We start from the raw sequence: 7,404 nt of genomic DNA, 5'->3' as shown, positions 1-7,404 counted from the left end.
ATTTAATCTCAGTCTCTATGTAACTCTCAGGAAGACTTCTTGGTTGAAGGGAATTTTAAATGGGGCTGTGAAAGATGACTAGGAGCTAACCCAGAAAGAGTTGGAGCAAGAAGAGTGCTCTGCTGTAGGCATAATAAATGGAAAGACCTTGAGGCAAGAAAAAAAAAAATGGTCTCACCAGCATCCGAATATTCAGCCATTATTTCAATGGGATAATTAAAACTCAGGGAACTAAATGTCTTGCCCAGCACGAGAAAGGAGAGAAAGAGACAGATAAGAAGACATAGTGACACTGAAAGAGAGAGAAAATTTACCTGGAGGTGAGATCTTAAGGGCTTACATCTTTTTTTTTTAAAGATGGGGTTTCACCATGATGGCCAGGCTGGTCTTGAACTCCTGACCTCAGGTGATCCACCCACCTCGGCCTCCCAAAGTGCTAGGATTACAGGCATTAGCCACTGCACCCGGCGGGCTTACATCTTAAAAGTAGAAAGAGAAAGGAATGAGGTCATTTGTGCGCCTTGTGGTCAAATATAAACAGTTGACCCCCAACAATCATGGGTTCCATATTCATGGATTTAACCGAACATGGACCAAAAATATTCCAAAAATAATAACAATACAACAAGTCTTTTAAAAATTAAAAAACAATACAAGGTAACAACTATGCGCATAGCATCTACATTGTATTAGGTATTGTAAGTAATCTAGAGATGATTTGAAGTATGTAGGAGGATATGCATAGGCTATATGCACATACAATGTCATTTTATATAAGGTACTTGAACATTTGTGGAGTTTGATACCCAGAGAGAGTCCTAAAACCAATCCCCCATGGATACCAAGAGATCACTTTATTTATATATTTATCAAATATATATTAATATGTGATATATAATGTGTGTATTTTTAAATAATACATAATTATATTTTATGTCCATATATATGTGCCAAATATCCCTATAATTGCTCTCGGGTTATATTTTAGATTGGAGGAAATATGCATTTTTGCACAAATGCTTTTTGAAAGGCCTAGACTTATAGGCTGTAATGCATTAATTCTAGTCACTTGTTAGTGCATTACTAAAAACTATTCAATAAATATGCTAGGTTTCCCAGTTATTAGGCACAGGTTGTTAGAGTCTCAAATAATAAACTGCATATTGAATGTTTTAAAATATTAAAATTTATTTCTTGTAAAGATTCCTGACTCTTTCTTGTGAATACAAGTGGGAACACAATCTTGTGAAACTTTCCCAATTGATTAATGGCTTTTCCCCACCACATTTAGAATATCATGAGTGCCACTCTGGCATGAATCGACCACAAAAGTCATGTATACTATAGGTGCTCAATTCTGAATTGGTAACTGCCGAGCACCTGTAATAAACTGGCTCAAAATAATCATTATTTACTTCTAGAGTCTAGATCTTATAAAGTTGGGTCAGCGCAAAGTATCTAGATCATATCATTTTGATATTTTTGAGAAATGTCTATACTGTTATAAAATCTAACATTTTGGCCAGATGTAACATTTTGGCTCATGCCTGTAATCCCAGCACTTTGGGAGGCCGAGGTGGGTGGATCACGAGGTCAAGAGATCAAGACCATACTGGCCAACATGGTGAAATCCGGTCTCTACTAAAAACACAAAAATTAGCTGGGCGTAGTGACCCACGCCTGTAATCCCAGCTACTCGGGAGGATGAGGCAGGAAAATCACTTGAACTCAGGAGGCGGAGGTTGCAGTGAGCTGAGATAGCACCACTGCACTCCAGCCTGGCAACAGAGCGTGACACCATCTCAAAAATAAAATAAAATAAAATAACACTTTACCTTCAATCTTGCATTTGAGAGACAATCCATTTATTTAGAGTTGCTATACCTTCTGAAAACTCTCACTGAATATATTGTTTAATGTTATTCAAAGTGGTTTACAAAAGAACTGGTGAGATAAATTTCCTCTTGAGCTTAATCTCCAGAAAAAAAAAATTGTGTGCACCCATAATTTTGTAAAATATCTCTTCTAATGAAAGGAAAACTACAATCAAAACTGTTTCCCTTTTTACCTTTGTTGCTTGGAAATGGCTCACTTCACTTACCTGTCAGCATCTACTCTGCCTAATTTCTATAAAATGCATCTGTTTAAACCTGAATTCTCTTATTTTTAACTATGTAGAAGACTGTAAATTGCATCACAACCCCGATAAAGTATACATCTTAAATAAAATAATCTCCTCAATTTGGAGCTATAGATACAACAGGCTTGACCTGCCCAGGAATCAGCAGAAATTAGCTCTTAACAAATAAAGCAATACATATGATTGAGATCAAGTTTAGAAAATGCATTTCTCATTAAATGAAAAGCAGGCAGAAAATTTAGCTTTCACAGTAATTTCTTAATTATCTAAACATTGATTATAAGGAGAAGAGGAAAAGCAAACACAAACAACAGATCATCTCAAATTAATTTAGTTTAATTTTAGAACCAACCAATATATATTTCCTGAACCTCTTTTGTGTACTCATTCCAGGCTAAACCCTATTTGCAATGACAAGAAATGTTTAGGCCTGGCCTCAAGATTTTACCATCTAGTTTAAGAGGCAACAAATAATTAGCTGTTTTTTAAAAAACGGTTAATTGGGAGACCATTAGGCTGAGAGAGCTCTAGCACCTTGAGTTTCTGGCAAACCAAAACCCAATTTAATGTAATTTATAAAATGAACCTTAGGCTTAACCAATTAGAAGCAAACAGTTAGCCTCTAACTAGAGACTTTACCAGTCAGAAACTGCTAACTAACCTCTAAATAAAGACTTTCCACTTTAACCAATCAAATATTTTATTCAACCTGTTTCTACAAACACCTTATAAAAGTTGTCACCTCATGCCCCTTCAGTGGTGTGCTGAACCTCTTGTGGTCTGTTGCTGCCGGATTCATGAATTGTTGACTGCTCAAATAAACTGTTTAAAAGTGTAATATACCTAAGTTTATCTTTTAACAGAACAAATTTAACAGCAAACCTGCCACATTCAACAAATATTAGCAGTCGTAATATAATTAGGTGCAAAATGGTATTTATAGGCAAAAAGTCTTTTGGCTCTTGGTCTCTTTGGAGACCAAGTGTTGGGTGGAGTAGTCAATAAGGCGTAAAGAGAAAGATCTATACATCCACAGTCATATAGAACCTTACCCATATATCCCTTGTCCCTACCCCATATCTCCTATGGGGAAAACAATCACTGCCTTTCCTGAATGCCCAGATAACTTAAAACTATTTGCATAGGCATGTCATCTGGGGATGTGGGGGCTAACCTGTCCTGCACAGGCACCTGCACACACCATCCAGGGTCCTGAGGACAGGACTGTACTACCCACCACTACTACCACCTGCACCCAAGCATGTCATTCAGGAAATGGGGATTGACCCACCCCTCCTGCTGCAGCCAGCAACTGTATGCACTATTGAGGAAGCCAGAAGAGAAGTCTGTGAGCCCACCACTGGTGTTCATGCATGTCACCCAGAAGTCTAGGGATTGACCTGCCCCACCAGCTACCACAGACATTTGGAGACCTGGGGATTGATCTGTCTTGTCCACCACTAGAATTGCCTGCATGCATCACCCAGGGGTCTGAGGACAGGCCGGCCCCATGCACCACTGCTACTACCAGTGCCTATGGGCATTGTCTAGGGCCTGAAGACAAGCCTGCCTCACCCATCATCAAAACTACCTTGACCCAAGCATGCCATCAGGGAATCTGAAGATTGAACCACCCTGCTTGCTGCAGCCAGCACTTCTGCACGCTATTGGGGAAGCCTAAAGAGAGGTCCATCCCTCTGACACTATCATCACTGGTGTCTAGGGAACAGTCTGTCTGGAGTTCCTGTCCCCAGCAAAGCCTTACCACAGTATCCACTAACAACCAAAGTCTAAGCCATTGAGGAACTCACAGATGCCACTGGTACTGATTACAGCCAAAGAAAGCATGTGGAGACTACACTACTGTGTCACCTGAAATCAAAGCCAAACCACCCTACCCAACCAGCACTATATCTATATCCATCCATGGGAAAAAGCATTTTCCTATGAAAGCCAAGCAGTAAAATTGGAATAAGTGACTGTTACACCAGATGTGTAGATATCAATGTAAAGACACAAAAAACACAAGGAGACATGCCACCTCCAAGACAACACAATAATTCTCCAGCAACAGACTCCGATGAAATATAAATCTATGAAATGCCTGAAAACCAATTCAAAATAATGATATTAAAGGTTAGTGAGCTACAAGACAATATAAATAAACAATACAAAAAAATCACAAAAACAACTTATGATCAGAATGAGAAATTAAACGAAGAGATAGATATAATAAAAAAGAACCAAACAAAAATCCAAGAACTGAAATCTAATGAATGAAATTTAAAATATGATTATGGTTTCAACAATAGACTAAATCAAGCAGATGAAAAAATTTCTCAACTTGAAGACAGGTCTTTTGGAAAAACCCAGTCAGACCAAAAAAAGAGAAAAAATAAATAAAATAAATAAATACAATCTACCTGATAAATGGGACACCGTAAGGTAATGAAATACACAAATTTTGGGTGTTCCAGAAGGTGAAGAGAAAGCCAAAGCATAGAAAACTTATTTACTGAAACAATACTTGAAAATTGCCCAAGTCTAGCAAGAGATTTAAACATCCAGACATATGGAGCTCAGAAATCCCCAAATAGATACAACCCAAAAAGGTTTTCTGTTTTTTTGTTTTGTTTTGTTTGTTTGTTTGTTTGTTTGAGATGGAGTCTCGCTCTGTTGCCCAGGCTGGAATGTAATAGTGCAATCTCAGCTCACTGCAACCTCTGCCTCTCAGGTTCAAGCCATTCTCCTGCCTCTGCCTTCTGAGTAGCTGAGATTACAGGCGTGAGCCACCACATCTGGCTAATTTTTTTGTATTTTTACTAGAGACAAGTTTTCACCATGTTGGCCAGGCTGGTCTCAAACTCCTGACCTCAGGTGATCTGCCCACCTCAGCCTCCCAAAGTACTGGGATTACAGGTGTGAACCACAATGCCCAGGCATCAAAAATATTTTCTCCATGGCACATAAAAGTCAAAATGCCAGGCCAGGTGCAGTGGCTCACACCTATAATCCCAGCACTTCGGGAGGCTGAGGCAGGCGGATCACCTGAGGTCAGGGATTTGAGACCAGCCTGACCAACATGGAGAAACCCCATAGCTACTAAAACTACAAAATTATCTGGGCATGGTGATGCAGGCCTGTAATCCCAGTTACTCGGGAGGCTGAGGTGGGAGAATCGCTTGAACCTGGGAGGCGGAGGATGTTATGAGCCGAGATTGCGCCACTGCACTTCAGTCTGAGTGACAGAGCAAGACTCCGTCTCAAACAATAAAAAAAATTAGCCAAGTGTGGTGGCAAACATCTGTAATATCAGCCACTCAGAAGGCTGAGGCAGGAGAATCACTTGAACCCAGGATGCAGAGGTTACAGCTAGCCAAGATTGTACCACCGCACTCCAGCCTGGGCGACAGAGACTCCATTTGAAAAAAAAAAAAAAGTCAAACTGTCAAAAGTCAAAGACAAGGAGAGAATTATAAAAACAGCAAGCGAAAAGCATCTAGTCAAATATAAGAGAACCCTGATCAGACTAACAGTGGATGTCTCAGGCCAGGAAAGAATGGCATGATATTTTCAATGTGCTAAAAGAAAAAAATAAAACTATCAAAAACTGTTAGAACTGACAAATGAATTTAGCAAAGTTTCACTATATAAAATCAGCATACTAAATTAAGTAATGTTTCTATAGAACAATAACAAATTATCTGAAAATGAAATCAAGAAACAATCCCATTTACAATAGCTACATAAATTACCTAGAAATAAATTATACCAAGGAGATGAAAGCCCTCTGCAACAAAAAACTACAAAACACTGATGACAAAAATTGAAGAGGACACAAAGAAATGAAAAGATATATCATATTGTTATAATAACCATATTCTCCAAAGCAACCTATAGATTCAATGCATTCCTTAAGAAAATACCAAGACATTCTTCACAGAAAGAGAATAAATAATCCTAAAATTCATATGGAACCACAAAAGACTCCAAATAGCTCAAGAACTACTTACCAAAAAGAATAAAGCTGAAGGCATCACACAACCCAACTTCAAAATATACTGCAAGGCTATAGCAACTAAAACAGCATGATATTGGTATAAAAATATACACATCGACCAATGGCACAGAATATAGAACTGATAAATAAATTCATGTGTTTACAACTAACTGATTTTTGACAAAGGCACCAAAATCCTATGTGGGGAAAGGACACCATCTTCAATAAATGGTGCTGGGAAAACTGGATGTCTATGTGCAGAAGAATTAAACTGGACTCCATCCCTCATTATATACAAAAATCAACTCAAGATGCATTAAAGACGTAAACATAAAACCTGAAGCTATAAAACCACCAAAAGAAAGCACTGAAGAAATACTTCAGGAGATTGGTCTAGGCAAAGATTTTATGGCTAAGACTTCAAAAGCACAGGCAACAAAAACAAAAATAGACAAATGGGACTATACTAAACTAAAAAGCTTCTGTGCAGCAAAGGAAACAATCAACAGAGTGAAGAGACAACCTGTTAAATGGGAGAAAATATTTGCAAACTATTCATCTGACAAGGAACTCATATCTAGAAAATACAGGGAACTCAAAAACTCAGCAGCAAAAAAACCAAATAATTCCATTAAAAAGTGGGTGAAGGATCTCAATAGACATTTCTCAGAAGATACGCAAATGGCCAACACATATGTGAAAAAATGCTCAACATCACTAATTATCAAGATATTGCAAATCTAAACCACAATGAGATCATCTCAGCCCTGTTAGAATGGATATTATGAAAAATGCAAAGAATAACAATATAGAAAAGGGAACTGTTATATACTTTGGGGAATGTAAATTAGTACTGCCATTACGAAAAATAGCATGAGGATTTCTCAAAAAATTAAAAATAGAGATACAATATGATCCTGCAATCCATCCACTGGGTATTTACCCAAAGGAGGGGAAATCAGTATATCAACTGGACAGTATATCACTGTCATGTTTATTGCAGCACTATTCACAATAGCCAAGATATGGAATCAACCTAAGTGTTCATCAACAGATGGATGGAAAAAGAAAACAGTTTATAGATACATAATGGAATTGAGCCATAAAAAAAATGAAATCTTCCCATTTGCAGCAACATGTCACCTGGCCTGGAATGCAGTGGTGCAATCAAAGCTCACTGTAGACTAGAATTCCTGGCTTAGCCTCCCAAGCAGCTGGGAATACAGGCATGAGCCACCATGCCCAACTAATTTTTTTTTTTTTT

Source organism: Cebus imitator, unplaced genomic scaffold, assembly GCF_001604975.1.
Source record: "Cebus imitator isolate Cc_AM_T3 unplaced genomic scaffold, Cebus_imitator-1.0 Scaffold574, whole genome shotgun sequence".
NCBI lineage: Eukaryota > Metazoa > Chordata > Mammalia > Primates > Cebidae > Cebus > Cebus imitator.
Note: the sequence above shows the minus strand (reverse complement) of the source record.